At 35.8% G+C, this 17979-nt stretch overlaps 1 protein-coding gene and 1 long non-coding RNA gene across 8 annotated transcripts in view; both read left to right on the forward strand.

The window, feature by feature from the left end:
• CACNA2D1 (calcium voltage-gated channel auxiliary subunit alpha2delta 1) overlaps window positions 1–17979 on the forward strand; it is a 498928-nt gene that overhangs the window by 144070 nt on the left and 336879 nt on the right. The gene's annotated exons all lie outside the window — the stretch shown is intronic.
• Window positions 6392–7784, forward strand: LOC141409904 (uncharacterized). The gene is made up of 2 exons (XR_012432734.1): window positions 6392–6531; window positions 7752–7784. It is a non-coding gene; the product is annotated as an uncharacterized lncRNA (long non-coding RNA).

Below are 17979 nucleotides of genomic sequence, written 5' to 3' on the forward strand. Positions count from 1 at the left end.
ATTCTTTTACATATAAAATATTATTCATTTAAAAGGATATCTGCAATCCTATTAAGGGCTGTGAGTCCTTCTATGACCTGGTTTGTCCTTTCCTTTCTGATTTAATTCCTCTTGACCCCTTACAATGCTTCAGTCCAGAGGCCTTCTTTATCTTTATTCCTGCTTAAGAATATTTGCACGTTCTGTTCCCTTTACTTAAAAAAAATATTCCCTAGCTCAGTGCTTTGTTTACTTTTTCTTTCTTCACCTTGGGTCTCAGTGTGAAGAGCAAAATAGCCTGCTTGACGATGTTGTTTAAATCAGACACACACCCCTATTGTTATTCTGAATGAGAGACACCGACCTGTATTATCTTCAGAGCAATGATCACAGATTGGTCATGATTCAAGTTTTTGTTTGTTTCATTGTCTCCTAACTGGTAAAATCCATAAGCGCCCATTTCAGTTCATATTTATCTTTATACTTGTTGGGCCTAACATAGTTCCTAATATATAGTTGGTATTCTATAAATATTTACTGAATGAATAAGTTGGCTAATGGTGAAAATGTAGGGTTTTTTTTCCCTTTATAAGCTCTCTAATATTTTCTGATTTTCTATAATCCTATTAATTTAGGGCTGTAGAAATCAATTATGTTTATCTGATTGCTATTCATATAACAATAAAACTGAAGTTTAAAGATGTGATAGTGAAGTGAAGACACTTGGAAATTATGTATTCATACTCTCATCTAGAATTTTTTTTTTTTTTTTTTGAGATAGAGTCTTGCTCTGTTGCCCAGGCTGGAGTGCAGTGACGTGATCTCGGCTCACTGTAACCTCCACCTCCTGGGTTCAAGTGATTCTTGTGCCTCAGCCTCCCCAGTAGCTGGGACTACAGTCACCTACCAACTCGCCTGGCTAATTTTTTATTTTTAGTAGAGATGGGGTTTCACCATGTTAGCCAGGCTGGTCTCAAACTCCTGAGCTCGAGTGATCTGCCCACTCCAGCCTCCCAAAGTGCTGGGATTACAGGCATGAGCCACCACACCCAGTCATTCTCATCTAACTTTTAAAGTAAAACTATCTTCACTGTTCTTTCTGAGAAAATGCTGATTGCAAAATACCCAAAACAATAATGAGAAAGTAGAAGTTTCCACTTTGACCTACTTTCTCCCTAAAACCCCCCAAAACAAACAAAAAAACCTAACAGAATAATTTGCTATATGATCATCTTTCATTGTATACATAGTGTCTCTTTAATGTTAACAACATGTTTGTATGATAAGTAGAGAAATTTTTTTTTCCCAATTAACCAGTTGAGTAAAAAATGACTTAGTATTTACTATTATTTTTACTTTTTTTTTTTTTTTCAGACAGAGTCTCGCTCTTTTCACCCAGGCTGGGTGCAGTGGCGCCATTTCGGCTCACTGCAACCTCCACCTCCCAGGTTCAGGGTATTCTCCTGCCTCAGCCTCCTGAGTAGCTGCGATTACAGGCACATGCCACCAGGCCCGGCCAATTTTTGTACTTTTAGTAGAGACGGGGTTTTGCCATGTTGGCCACGCTGACCTCAGGTGATCGGCCCACCTCGGCCTCCCACAGTGCTGGGATTACAGGCATGAGCCACTGCGCCTGGCCTATTTTTACTTATTAATGGAATTATATGTACATAAACTTGCCTCATTATACATTTGGAGCCGGGTGTGGTAGCATGCATCTGTAGTCCCAGCTACTCAGAACACTCAAGTCTAGGAGTTAGAGGCTGAAGTGTGCCTGTGCAAAGCCACTGCTTTCCAGCATGGGCAACATAGTGAGACGCTTGTCTCTTAAAAAAGAAAAAAAGACATTTGGACTCTTTTTAAAAATAAATTTCATAGTATGATTGAACTATAAATATGAAATTATGAAATTTAAAGTAAAGAAACTTATTCATAAGTTCTGGTCGCCAATTTTAAGTAAAGAGCGTAAATACTGTCATTCAGATGTTAACAATATTATAGAAAAGAATGGAAAACCTGGATTATGTGTCTGAAATATATAAGCATAGAAGAAGAAAGAAGACAGTGGAATCTCAGATGACCTCATAATGCTGCTCTGTAATGTTATCTTTTAGTGGCAATTACAGTTCCAGTCCTCTTATATATATATTAGTACACTAGGAAATCAAAGAACTGGGTAGTAGGTGGGAATGTCTGCATCGCCCTGGGATTCCCTATTGGTGGAAAACATTTACATGGCACTAGTTTTTAGAGTCATTATTTGCTACTGGAGCACTTTAAAAATTCATACTAAATATTACTCAGTAATTACCAATTAGTATGTATAATTCTATAATAGCTGCAAATGTTTTTGTATTGAAGAGTTTTTGAATAACATTTTCTAGTTAGTGATGTATTTCATAATAATTTTGTTTGTGTATTTAATGAAGACAGGTTTTTAAAAAATTACTAAAATTTCAATTTTACCCTACTTGATTCTAATTAAAACCACCCATTGGCAATAAATTCTGCTTCTGATATATCCATATTACAAGAGAATGATTGAGGAAAATTATGGTTGGTTCTTGTTTATGAAGGTGGATGAATACATACTTATTTTTAAGATTACTTATTAGTCATTTTGTTTTATAGTAAAATCTTTATTACCAGCCTCCAGCATCTGAAATATAATACATTCCCAATAAGATGTGCTACATAGAATAAACTGGCCAATGTTATAAGGCACAGATACTGGTAAAGACTACAACTACATTAAAAAGGTTAAAGGTGATCTCAGGAATAAAAACGTAGCCATTGTATCCTAGAATTCTGTTTGTTTGTTCATTTCTTTAATAGAAACCCTTTTTATTCTATAATTACAATGACTTGTTTTACAAAATTATTTTTTTGAAAAGGAATGTTGACTGCTAGTCTACAAACTGTTTACATTCTTTCGTTGTGTAACAGCATTGGTAATATTAGAAGAAACACACTTCTAATTATGTGAAGTTACCAATTGAGAACAAGTGATAGTTTGCCATTCAACATCACCCACTCTCCAAAGGAAATATTAACAGGTGTGGTATCTGAGGATTAGCTGCCAGGAGACATTTATGGTGCAGATCAATGATCAAGATTGTTGTTATGCTATTGAATAGGGTAATTCATTTTAATGTGAGTTTTTTTTCTATTTATTTATTTATTTATTTATTTATTTATTGAGACAGGGTCTCTCTTTGTTGCTCAGGCTGGAGTGCAGTGGCACGACCTTGCTCACTGCACTCAGCCTCTTGGGCTCAAGGAATTCTCCTGCCTCAGCCACCTGATTAGCTGGGACTATAGATGCGTGCCACCACACCTGGATAATTTTTGATTTTTTTTTTTGTTTTAGTAGAGACAGAGCCTCATTGTGTTTCCCAGGCTGGTCTCGAACTCCTGGACTCAAGCGATCTTTCCACCTCCGCCTCCCATAACGCTGGCATTACAGGCATAAGCCACTGCTCCTCGCCAATATAAGTTTTTACTAATGAGAAATAATAGTATCCTAAACTCTGACATTTAAAATGATTTTTGCAGATACATAGGCAGTCACCAACTACATGCATAAATCCTTTTAATTTTAAATCTCATAGATTCTTATTTATTGAATACCAACTATTTGCTAGGCTCCTACAGGTTGAAGTGGCAAAAATTCATATTCACCTGCATATACAATTAATCAGAATACTATATAACAAATGAAATCATAAAGAATGTTCAGATACAGTGGTAATACATAGGAGAGAATGATTAACTCTACTTTGTTATGGGATGGCATGGGGTCAGGGAATGCTATAGCTACATTTTAAATCAGTCCACATTGAAGTGAATAGGAGTTTAACAGATAGCTTTAAAAGAAGACATACAATTTGTTAAACTAAAATGTGCAATTAAGCATCTTGGGTCTAAATTTATCGAAAATCCTTCCTGCTATTCTAAGAGGTTTCTAGTTAGGTGTCTTTCTGCTAATTAACTGTGGTAGCATAAAGCTTCACTTACTTGTAACCGCTATTGTGCCCAAGGCTGCAAAATTTTAGCTTGACATATTGAGCTGATTCAAATGTCAGAAATGCTCTGAGATGTTAACCCTATTTTAAAGGGGTCACTTACAGAAATAGTTTTTCCACTTCAGAATCTACATGTTAACTCTGTATCCTCACACTTTTTTCCTACTCTTCTTTCCTTTATGTTATCACAAACTGGTCATGTTATAACAATAGTGACTCATTTATGTTTATATGCTATAAAGCACTAAACTAACTGTCCTGCTGAAATTTGAAACTATCTCCCCAAGGACAATGTCTAAGTCAGAGCAGTTGAGAAATAGTTTGTTTTTTTCTGGACATGTTTGGGAATAGGTGGCTTGGGTACTCTTTTTACTTTTTGTTTTTTTTCAACTTATAATGTTATTTCTTAGGTTTTTAAGTTGCCAAATAAAAATGTGTATATTTATGATGTGCATGATGTTTTGAAATGTACATACATTGCAGAATGGCTAAACTAAGCTGTTTTGTATTACTTCATATACTTACATGTGTTTGTGGTGAGAGTGGTGGCTCATACCTGTAACCTCAACACTTTGGGAGGCTGAGGTAGGAGAATCGCTTGAGTTCAGGAGTTTTAGACTAGCCCAGGCAACATGGTGAAACCTCATCTCTAAAAAGAAAAAAAAAAAGAAGAAAGAAGAAAGAAATTAACGAGATATAGTGTATAGTGGTATACAGCTGTAATCCCAGCTACTGGGGAGGCTGAGGCAGGAGGGTTGCTGGAGCCGGGGGGGTCAAGGCTGCAGTGAGCAGTGATCGTGCCACTGTACTCCAGCCTGGGCAACAGAGACCCTGTCTCAAAAAAAAAAAAAAATACAACCTACTTTCTTAGACATTTTCAAGTATACAATAAATTGTTATTACTTATACTCACCTTGTGTCTCTTGAACTTATTCCTTCTGTCTAACTGAAATTTTATACCTTTTCATCATTATCTTCCCAAATCTTTTTGCCTTTTTGTATTTGTTATTTTACTGTAACAAGGAACCTTTTACATTAACATTTATATTTAAGGTTCTTTTTCCTCTATGGAATATTTGAGGAAATGGGCAAAATGAAGTATTGGAAATATAGGTGCTCTCCAAAAATGATGTCTCAAGTTTCACTTCCTTTTCTGAAAGATTTTTGCACAACTAATAATTAGATGGCAAGTCTTTTGTCTTTTTCCTTTTCAAGTTAGCAAGTAAAATGTTGACAAATTGTGCCTGGTATTAGTTATCTGCAGTTGATGTGTCTTAGACTGATTTAACTTTCTTTTTTGTTATTGAGATGTTTATAAATTGGATATATCATGTAAAAAAAAGTAAAACATTTTAACAACATAAAATGTAGCTAGAAAAATATAAATTAAAAAATTAACTCAAATTTATTATTGTAATTCCTTTAACAAAGTTTCAGAATGGTAAGATTGATACTTACTTTATAGGCTGTTGGTTTAAATTCTCTTCTATATGGTTAGGCTTCAGATATATAACTGCTTTAAATCTGGTTTATCATCTGTTTTGTTGCAGGGATTCCTCTGTAATTGTTTTATGCATACTAGATTTCATGACTCATGACATATTTTTAACATTAGGAGATACTTAATGACATGACTTATCATTAACCATTAGTCAACCTGCTTTTTATTGTGAAATTTATTTTTCTCTCCAGAATAAAATAGCTCATCTCAGAGTACAAAAAGTCATATTTCTGTTGCAGCAGAAAACTTAATTATAGTAAAAATAAATGATGAGTCATGTCACCATATGGAAATTGCAAGTGTGAATAACTGAATTCCTAGATTCAAGAGAAGACCTGTGATAAAGGAGCCTAATAACAAATTAAAATTTCCATCCTTCTTCTATGTTACAGCTGACTTCTACATCAAACCAAAAATATCTGAATTTTATGTAATAAAGACCAAGTTATTTTTACTGTCAATTTTAAGTATTTTCTAGTAGTAAGAAATAAGAATATCTTGACTAGATATTTAGCCATATTAAAATATAGCTCATGCAATTTATGTTACGTTAAAATAGTTAAGTTTACTAGAGTTTTGATTAAGCATGATGGCTTGAACAAGCGTATCTATCTTTATTTTCTTTCAAATCCCCCACTGAAATAAAATAAAGACTTAAATCTGTGAGGATAAAGATGATAAAAGAGAAGATAGTGTCAGATAAGAAATGCTAACAAAATTGTAGAGCCGGAAGAGTGATCATTATCTTCTAAGAGTAGAAAGAGCAAAAAGCCAAGGGCCTCTATTGGGGTAATATATAATAAATACATATTCTATTGGGAAATAATCACATTTGCACCTCATGTCTTTGGAAGATTTTAGAAATGGGAGCCACAAGCTGCCTGTAAAAAGCTGGGTGCAAAATACAGCTGAAAACGTAAAGATTGGCTGAAAGTGTTGAAAAGAAATTATATTCCCAGATCCTTCCCATACTGAACTCAGCCCTGGGTTGAACCCAAGAAGCTCTGGACTCAGAGACAGCTGGAGGTAAGAAGTGTATGAGGCATCATTCTAAAACAGGAAACTATTTTAGAATTAAATGTAGCCTCTTCTTTGAGCTGTGAGATACCCAGGCTCTTCCCTTCTTGAATCCTAGAATTAGAAAGGAGTTTGTAAACTTAATTTCTGGAGCTATTGGCCCAAGAGAGGAGATCTTCAGAGACTGACATTTTGGGATTTGCAAACGAAATGGCCAGGTCACCAACTGATCACCCTATGGTAAAGCCTACCTGTTAGCAAACCTGCCCATGCAGAATGGGCTTTCAACTAGCTTTTCTATGTCTTACTCTTAAATATGGATAAACAAAGATTATGTATAATTGAAGAAAGCTTTTAACGTAATGACAAAGTCAAAAATGACAAACAGGATAAAAAGAAAAAAAAAGACAAACGCAAAAAACAGAGGCAACTGAGACAATGCAGGAAACCGAGGAAAACTTCAGAAATGATATTAAATATCCTTAGATAAGAGATCTTTCATGTGTAAAACAAGATTAGAGTGCTATATAAAAGGACTATTGAGATAATTTATAAAAATTTATAACCGAAACATTAAGTAGAAGTGAAGAAAGGTAAAGTTAAGGAGACTCCCCTAGAAAAAAAGGGCAAAGAAATACAAAATAGAAGACAAAGTCATTGGAAATGAGATCAGTCTATGAAGTATAAAATAAGGTTTCCGAAAAGAAAAAAACAAGGGGAAGAAATTTTTTTTAATGTGTATTTGTGTGTGTGTGTATGTGTATATATACACACACACATATACATATATGCGTAGATATGTATTGTGATTCTCATATATTTGTATATAGTAAGAATGCTTACTCATATATTCATATAAAAATTTGTTTATTTAAATTATATATACCCATGTATAATTTCTCATAGGTAATGGACTTGGAAGCCAGATTGAAAGACATCATAAATAGGAAGTGAAATAAAGAACAGGACATTGACAAGAGGTTTGGGAACACTGAAGAAATTATATTACAGCTCCAGAAAGAAAGATAAATGACAGTACATTGGAATAATAGTCAAAAAGGCAGTAGACTTTTTAATAACACTGGGAGCCAAAAACAATGTGAAATACCTTAAAAATTCTGAGAAATGACAATTTCCAAACTAGAATTGTCTATTGAAATTATCAATCAAGTGTAAGGTAGAACACGTAAATTCTCAAAAAATTGTTCTCTCAATGCACCTTTTCTCAGGAAGCTACTGGAGGAAGTACTCCAACAAAACAAGGAAGCAAACAATAAAAGGAATACATGGATTGTTTTAAAGAAACAGGAAATTGGAAACGAAGAAGCAAGGCAATTACTGGATGTCAGCAGAGCAGCAAGCGAAGAGTTTAATCCCATCAAATAGGTGCAGGGTGATAGAGGTATCCAGGACTTTTGTCTCCAAGGAAAACATGAAGCAGATGGATTGCTGAATATATTTGGTCCTGTTGAAGTGACTGAGTTTTCCTTTAGAGAACCTAAGAATGTATAACTCCAGGGAAATCAACAAGTTGTAAAATAAAGGAAATGTCACAGCACACTACATTGCTTTGCTATGAGTAATATTTTCATTATCATAATTATGTCAGCACTGAATATAGAACTACCTAAAAGTTGCCACTAGCTAAATTGGAAAAACTGAGGGATAAAAGTGTGTGTGTGTGTGTGTGTGTGTGTGTGTGTGTGTGTATGAATGTGTTTGTGTGTAGTGGGGAAGGGAAAGTAACAAAAGAAAAATAAATAATTATTTTGATAACACAATTTTGTGGATATTATCTAAATTTTAAAAATGTATAGCAGTTTTTGCATGTTATGTTTAAAAATGGAAGTATGTAACAAAAATAGCTAACATGACTGAAAACATTTAACTCTGGGCTGGGTGCGGTGGCTCATGCCTGTAATCTCAGCACTCTGGGAGGTTGAGGTGGAAGGATCACCAGAGCCCAGGAATTTGAGACCAGCCTGGGCAACATAGTGAGACCACATCTCTCCAAAAAAAAGACAAAAAAAAAAATTGACACACACACACACACACATATATATGTATATACACACACACAGATATAGATAGATATAGAGATATAAATTTTATATATAATTATATTTTTATATGTATTATATATCTGTATCTAGTGTAGATGTAGAGATATAGATATCTAAATAGAGATATAGATATCTAAATAGAGATATAGATATCTAAATAGATATATAGATATCTAAATAGATATATATTTATATATTATATATACTATAGATAAAGGAATTATATACTATATTACATATAGTATATAGTATATGTATATATTAAATATATAATATATAATATATAATTATGATTATATATATATATCATGGCCTGCACTTGTAGTCCCAGATAGTAGGGGATGGGGTTTGGGGGATGAGGTGGGAGGATCTGTTAAGGCCTGCAGTGGAATGTGATTGCCCCACCGTACTCCATCCTGGGCAACAGAGCCAGACCCTGTCTCAAAGGAAAAAAAGAAGGAAAAAAAAGAAAAGAAAGTAGAAAATGATTGGCAATGGAAGTGAATTAAGAGTGGAAAAGGTGGCAGGATTTTTAAAAATAATGCTTTCATTGGGCGCGGTGGCTCACGCCTGTAATCCTAGCACTTTGGGAGGCCAAGGTGGGTGGATCACCTAAGGTCAGGAGTTTGAGACCAGCCTGACCAACATGGAGAAATCCCATCTCTACTAAAAATACAAAATTAGCCAGACGTGGTGGCGATGCCTGTAATCCCAGCTGCTTGGGAGGCTGAGGCGTGAGAATCGCTGCTTAAACCTAGGAGGCAGAGGTTGTGGTGATCTGAGATTGTGCCATTGCACCCCAGCCTGGGCAACAAGAGTGAAACTCTGTCTCAAAAAAAAAAAAAATGCCCCCCCCTTTTTTTTTTCTTTAATACGACTTGTAGTACTCATTGACTTTTAAATTGAACACTTATATGGGGAAAATATGATTTAATAAAAAATAAAATGAAACTATTGTTTGCATTTGGAAATGAAAGTATTACCTTTATATTGCTTTCTTATATAAAACAATGTGTTACCCTCAAAGTTTAGCTTGAACTCTTACGTCTTGTGTAGGTTTCTGCTTATTTCAACTTAGTGTATTACTGCTGAAAGATGTACCTGTTTCCTTCTTGAATTGTCTATTTTTGTCATAACCTAAAATTAAAATAGCAACAATTAGCCCCTCCTCCTTCTATACCTCTGCATGAAAATATTTGAGGCATCCTTTTGATTTTTCCTGTACTATGCTTGCCTCTGTCCTTTAGTCTTCCTTTTGCTTAGTTCAGAACTTCATTAAATCTTACCTGGAATATATTAGGTTGGTGCAAAAGTAACTGTGGTTTTTGCTATTAAAAGTAATGGCAAAAACTGCAATTACTTTTGCACCAACCTAATAGCAACAACTTCTGAAATGATATTTCAACTTCTAGTCTCTCTCTGCTTTAATTTGTTCTGAAGTGCCTTCAACTTGATCTTCAGAAATTACAACAGTAATGTAGGTTCTACTTTAAGTGAACAACAGCAACAAAAAAGTTAAGGGTAAGATGAGGCAGTCTTTTCAATGGAAAATACTTGTCTTCGGGACAGTATGTCATGTCCCTATATCTGGTGCCATTGATAAGGTTATTCATTCAACAATATTTACTGATCACTGACATACGCCAAGCACTCTGCTAACTACTAGGGATATAAATATTAGAAAGACAACTTCCTCCCTTTTAAGTCAAGTTGTAAAAGGCTGTAAATATTAGAGTTTTCTCAAAGATAGGTAAGGTTTCAGAGCCAAGTATTTGTTGATAGAGATTCAAGATAAATGAACTGTGTTTGAGCTCTGTTAGGTTAAATGGTATTTCTTCCCTCTATGCCTTAAGTCAGTGAGAGTCGTATTTAATTTTTTAATCAGAGACCCTTATCATACCTTGAAGTTAGAAATTAATTATGTAGTTGGTTAAATTATTTGGAATGGTTAGCGCCTTTTTACTGTGTTCAATTCGAGTCCCATTTTTACCTACCTTTTTATTCTAGGCCTTTGCAAAGTTCTGTCCACAAACAATCGCAATTTTCAAATGAATAATTCATCTTGTTCATTGTATTGTGAATTGGCATATCTGAGAGCAGATACAATACTGTGTGTTTGTACAAGAAGCCTTTTGTTCTTTTGCAAAAGAAAAAAATGTTAGGTGTCAAAAGATGTTTGTACTAAATTATGTATATGTTGGACACTTGATTCTTAAAGTCATGCTGAGGGGTATATTTAAATGTGGAGGTGTATGACTAGGTTTTATTGTACTTTTTTGCATTTGATAAATTCAAATAATATTTGACTTTCAATTCACCATAAACAAGTAACATTCATTTTCTGCTTTATAAAGGACAATAGATAACTACTTTATTTGGATCCCATAGAGATATATAACTGTGTGGAACTAAATATTTGCACTATGTGGTCATGGTGACTTTCTGATAGGTAGTGGCTGTTGCAGACTAGATACATGACTGTGATTTATTATTTAACTATGGGCTGTGTTCATTACAGCAGGGAGCCTCGCTTCCTGTAGCTCCTTTGAGATCTGTGACTGTCATAACACTTTGCACAGTGGTATGGACATCATTCTCAGTTGCAGGTTTCCTCTGAACTCCTCCAAAAGGCTTGATTTTCACAACCTCAATGGAACACACAGAGAATTCATGCCTAAACTTATTGACTCTGATATCCAGCATGCTCATAGCAGCATAAAACCATAGGCAGCTGTTCTTTTGGGTCCCAGTTGTCAGGTGGGAAATTACGAAGAACTTCATGCTGTTCTAAATAATTAAAATTAATACTAGAAGAAAACCTGCTCAATTAGCATCAGATTCCTTACAGATGTGGAATATTAAACCAGTGTCTTAAGAGACAAGTATGCATTTGTGAGATACAAATATTTTAGCAGGAATAATTTTTAGTCTGCCTAGATGACTCAACAGAATATATCAATTCAATAACTCTCTGTTAAAAGAAGCAAAGCATTCAAATATATGTGTGTGTGTGTGTAGAGAAGCAAAAGAATCTATCTTTTAATGTGAGTGCTCCTTCTCTATTCCCTTCAGTTACCTTAACTGCCCCAAACAATCCTCTCTTCCCTTAATTTTATTAAAATTATGCATAATATAACTTTTAGAAGACAAGAGTAGGATAAAAGGGAGTCAAAAATAATAATCTTTTAAGAAATATTGAATAACAGAGCAAGTTTTAATACTGGAATGTATGCTAAGAAGAGAATTGCAGGAAAGTTTACTCTATGGCACTTGAAGACCTTTGTATAAAAAACTTAGGGCCGGGAGTGGTGGCTCACTCCTGTAATTGCAGCACTTTGAGAGGCCGAGGCGGGCGGATCATGAGGTCAGAAGATCGAGACCATCGTGGCTAACACGGTGAAACCCCGTCTCCACTAAAAATACAAAAAATTAGCCGGGCGTGGTGGCGGGCGCCTATAGTCCCAGCTACCCTGGAAGCTGAAGCAGGAGAATGGCATGAACCCGGGAGGCGGAGGTTGCAGTGAGCCGAGATCGCACCACTGTACTCCAGCCTGGATGAGAGAGCCAGACTCCATCTCAAAACACACACACACACACACACACACACACACACACACACACACACACAAGTTGGGAATATTATACCTCAAGCACTCATAACATTTAATACCACAGCCAAATAGCATCCAATATCCAGTGCTCTGCTCCACATATAATGCTGAGATAAGCATAACAGTGTGCAAATCTGTCACCAACTTAAAAGTAAGGAGATGGCCAGGTGCGGTGGCTCACGCCTGTAATCCCAGCACTTTGGGAGGCCGAGGCAGGCGGATCATGAGGTCAGGAGATCGAGACCATCCTGGCTAACACGATGAAACCCCGTCTCTACTAAAAATACAAAAAATTAGCTGGGCGTGGTGACGAGCGCCTGTAGTCCCAGCTACTTGGGAGGCTGAGGCAGGAGAATGGCGTGAACCCGGGAGGTGGAGCTTGCAGTGAGCCGAGATCGCACCACTGTACTCCAGCCTGGGTGACAGAGCAAGACTCCATCTCAAAAAAAAAAAAAAAAAAAAAAAAAAAAAAAAAAAAGGAGATAAACAAGCTCTATTCTTAGCCCTTGTAACTCTCAGAGCTTTATTCTTTTATGTTTGTTGTTAGATGGTTGATTGTTTGTTCTCTCATTATTTTAATTGTCTGCATCATTTTTAAAAGGGTCGTCAGAGAGAGCTTGCCAAAATACATGACATTTAAATCATTAAGGAATCATACTATGATATCCCGGATCTGAAAGTAGAAAGTGCATTATAATGCTATCATTTGAGAATTTGGGTCAGCTCTCCTGGGAGGTCTGAATTTGATATTCATTTCCTTTCTCAGCCGCATTTTCTTCACTAAAAAACAGTGCAGTGAAGCATATAGGACAGATGTTGTGTATGAGAAAGAAAATGGAAAACAAACACAACTGTGCATTGGGGTGCATGTGGGAGGAGATATAATAGAATTCAATATGGTTATTTCTTCAGAACATCCCAGCCAAGGATAAATAACATCCATCCTCGAAACCAGTGACCTTATTGCTAAAACTGCCTGCGTAAATATAATTTAAGTTAGTAAGAAATTTGTTTTTGGAAATAAACAAGGGACTTTAGTGCACAAAAAAAAAAAAAAGAAAGAAAGAAAAGAAGGCTAATAGATTTGTATGTTGGGGACTGTGCAAGTAGACTTGAAGTTACTTTCTGGAAATCTATAGAAAAAGAAAAAAAAAAAGAAACATTGGTTCTAATTGTCATTACCCTTGGTTGGAGATATATATGATTAAAAAGAACATGAGGACAGTAATAATAAATAATAAATGAACTATAAATTAGATCAGCTGATGATTAAGAAAAGAAGAAATTACTCTTTTAATCTGTGTGTGCTTGTTAAATGGTGCAGGATGCAAAGAGCACCTGCCTGCGTTTTTCATGCCCTGGACCTGCTGTGCTTTTGAAACCTATAGATAAGTTAAATGTGTTCCAAGCACCTCATGGAGTCTATTTCATCTTTGTAAATGGGGGGAAAAATCCCCACACACTTAAATAGGCATGGGGACAAAGTAACTTTGCTAAAGAAGCGAAAACCAATTGGTGATTTAAAAAAAACATTTTTCTTTTTGCTTTCTTTCTCTTTTTTTTGTGAGAATAAACTAAAGCTTTTTAAGACCATATGAGGTATTGAGACATGATCTAATCTGCCTTCTCCCACCAGGCTTTGCTACATCAATAATCAGTGTCTGGCTCGGAATATGAAAGTAGGGAAACTTAGGACAATGAACAAAGCTAGAAACAGTTACTTCAGAAAATCACTTTGGAAAGATTGGACAACTTTGTATTTTGCTTAGATTATAAAAAGCTATAAGACACTTGTGTATCTGTTTTTGCCTGGATAAAATCCTGTGTCCATTTCAATGAGTTTTAAAATTCTTTGAGTAGGTAGTTTTGGGGTGTGTGTATGTTTTAGTAAATATGTGAGAATCAAAGTTTCCTGTGAGTGATTATAAACCTGTTTCTTCTTCAGCAAGAAAAGCAGCGAGTATGAGGATAAGAGAGCAGAGGACCAGCACAAACAGGGGCAGTGATAAGACAGGAAAACAGAGACTTCCCAGAGAAGGGGCGTTTCTCAATTGCCTGGGACCCTTTCTTCCAAAACAACTTTATGATGCTGTCTAGGTAATTAAAGCCCCTAGATAGCAAGTAATATCTATAAAAGCTACTGGCAGACACACAAATGCTAAATAAGTAGATATGGAAGAGAAGGAAAAAAAGGAGAAAGAGTACCAAACAGTGGTGTATTACAAGGGGGCATGGCAGAGCAGGGACAGAGAGGAAGAAGAGACAAGGGAAAAGGAAAACAACAAATATTGCCATTGGATAACCCAAGAAAATGCTTTCAGTTCCTCAGGAAAAATTCACTGGAATCCATCTGTGGCTTTTTAATCACTGATCTACAAAAAATAGAATGATTCATTCATGTGCATACTCCCTACTGTATTTTATCATCTGTGCCAGTGTTGAGTACTTTAACCTAAGACATCACCAAGTAGGAAAGAGTCTTCATAACCTGTATTTTTCATAGAGGGTCCCATGGCCTCCAGTATCAAGTTTTTAAATATGTCATTGTCAAAATAATTAGCATAACCATATGTTCCAGTTTACCAGGAAAAGTCCTGTCCCACGTGTTCATATATGCTACTCAACGTTTACTCTTCCGAGGGTTCAATTGTAAAATGTTACATATGGTCCACTAATCATAGTGGATGCAGCCAATGTGCTGCAACCCAAAGCTACCATAATACACGGATAGTAGTGCCCTGACACCTTCTTATCACCCCCTGCCCAGCATTTAATTTTTTAAATACCAGTTATGTACTTCATTTAAGAGCTGAAGAATTTCAAAGTTGCTTACATTTTATAAGTAAGTAAGGGAATAACTGTTTCAAGAGTACCTACTGCATATCGTGACACTTTTCAGTCTGTGAAAGGTACCTTGGCTAGGACTGCAGGATTGCACAGGGTTGGGCTGCGTTTAGGGGATTCAAAGGATTTGGGGCCTGATTGAGGAAAATGATATGACCATGAGAGGCATTACCACAAAACAGGTTTTAATGGGCAGCACTTGAACAGGAATGCAAGAGCGAGGAAGTCTCTTGCAGCATGAAGCCATCCAGAAGCTTATGGCCATGACCACCATTGAGAAGAGGAGGAGGGCAAGGGGAAGTCCAGGGAAGAGGGGAATCAGAGAGGAGGCTTACATGTCTATGTGCAGTCATTAAGCAGCACTGGGTGAGGGGTGGTTGTGGATCAACAAGCTCTGCAAGGCAGCAGGGCCTTGGGATTTTCATCGCCCAGAGCTTATTTGATCTATTGCTAGTAGATGTGGGTGGAGTTTTAAGGAATACACAAAGGAGGCAGTCTGCTGTGTGGCTAAAAATCTGTTTATTGGGGCTATTAAAAAGAATAGTGGATGTGTAAAAAATTTGAGTTTTGTTAACTTCTGAAGGGTTGGACCTCTCAGGGTCTTATGTATGTTACAAGGACAACCCAAGCCACATATATACTGTTGCTATGGCCTGAATGTTGATGTTTCTCCACAATTCCTATGTTGGAACTTAACCCTCAAGGTGATGGTATGAGGTGAGGCCTCCTGGAGGTAATAAGATCATAAGGACTCTGCTCTCCTGGATGCCATTAGCGCCATACAGAAGAGCTTGAAGGAGAAAGTTTACCCTCCTTGCTCTTCTCCTCCTCCTGCCATGTGAGAACTCAGCAACTAGGCGCCATCTTTGAAGCAGAGAGCAAGCCCTCATCAGACGCTGAATGCACTGGTGCCTTGGTCTTGAACTTCCCAGCCTTCAGAACTGAGAAATAAATTTCTTTGTTTATAAATGACTCAGTCTAGGGTATTTTGTTACAGCAGCCTGAATGGACTAAAACAACTGTATTAACCCTCACAACAAGAGGGAAAATGGCAAATACCTGGGCAGACTCCAGTGACTTTTTAATGTATCAATTAAACCTCGAAGCCAAGTTTCTACATTAGCCTGCATGATCTCGCCCTTGGAGATACAAGATATGTGATGCTAATATTTATTTCAGTTTGCTTGTGTCTTTTATTTTTAAATTTGTGTAGATTTGTCAATCTTTTTCTTTATAGGTTTTTTGTTTCTTTTTTTTTCTGGGAGAGGGCTCTTATGTTGCCCAGGCTGGAGTACAGTGGTGATCATAGCACAGTAGAGTCTGTAACTCCTGCCTCAAGTGATCTTCCTGCCTCAGCCTCTCTAGTGTCTGGGACTACAGGTGCACGCCACCACACCCAGTTCTTTGTAGTTTCTATCTTCAAAGTTTTGCTTAAACAGACCATCTCTAACTTGAACTATTTCCTTTTCTTTTAGTTTATCCTTTCATTATTTTTCTAATTTATTTCCCCTCATGTTTAACCTCTTAATCTATATGAATGGGCTTACATACTGCAAGCTGGGCATCTTTTTATTTTTCCTTACAAATAGTTAAGTGATCATTCTAGAATCATGTTCTCATTTATTTAAAAAGGTATATATCTGCTAATTTGTTTCTAGATGTTCAGTTCTGTTTCATTAGCTTTTACATTATTTTACTAGTTACATGCATTAATGCTATTTTTCCCTTACTGCGCAATTTAATGTCTGAAAGTCCATGTGTGACCTTATTTTATTTAAAAAATAGAGATTATTTATGATGATTGTTAATAAAGTTTTATAAGAGTCTTCCTCTTACTGTCTTCTTCCAAGACCATATCATTTTTACTCCTAATTCCTTAGAAGCTTGCTCTCCATATTCACAGATACCATTCGCTTAAAAGTCTCCATTAATGTTTTCATCTCCATATGAAATTGCTTGTTAGGAACTCTATCAACACTTGTGCTATTTGATTGTATATTTTTAATACTTGAATAAATATCTATCCCTTTTTGTAAATTTTAAAGTTCTATAAAATCATAAGCTATTTAGATGCTGGATCATTCCTGGCTTATCTTTTAATTATTCATCCTACCCAGCCTTGCGTATAGTAAGCATTGAGTTGTCTTCTTCTAATGTTAGAAGGAAACTTTGTGGAAGAAAGCTTTGTAAATGTCTCATAAAACAATAAGTTGAGAAAGATCAGGTTGAATTCTGGAACACAGAATGGAAAAGATTGGTACAGTATTTTCTGAAATGAAATTTTTTTTAACTTCAATTTTTTTTTTAATAGCCACAATTAGATTGGTATTCTTCAGGGAAGGTCTAATATGGTCAAAACACAATTGTAGTAGCAGGTTTCTTATAATACATTGTAAGGAGTGTGGGAAACAAAATCTGTCTCTTGATTCAGCTGTTTAAATGAAGGTTCTTTTATAAAGTTAAAAATATCTGAAAAATTCTGAATGCATAGTCACCATTGCCATGGCATTACCAGTTTTATTTAATTTGATCCTTATATTGGGGAAATTGCAGTGTTTAAGTTTGTAATGTATTGTAGGAATGTGCATGATGTACCTGAGATGCCCCTTCCCACACCCTCTCTGCCACATACACATAAAATAAATTTGAACTAAAGGAAAAAAAAAATCAGAAATATCCTCAAGTATATCTTCTTACTTAGGAATCAGTTTTATTGTTTTGGATATTTTTATAGATAACCTTCTGTGATTTTCCCCCCATTTTACAATTTTATTTACACAACACTTTGTTTAATAAAATGGAATTATGAAAACATTATTTTATTTGTTGGCAGTATAGGAACTAGTTATAAATATAAGAAAATAGGATAATTACTTAGGTTAAGTATACTGGGAAATCAGACATGCCCTCCTTCTGCTAAGAGTTTTTCTCACGAATCC

The sequence above is a fragment of the Macaca fascicularis genome, chromosome 3, assembly GCF_037993035.2.
Source record: "Macaca fascicularis isolate 582-1 chromosome 3, T2T-MFA8v1.1".
Taxonomy (NCBI): domain Eukaryota; kingdom Metazoa; phylum Chordata; class Mammalia; order Primates; family Cercopithecidae; genus Macaca; species Macaca fascicularis.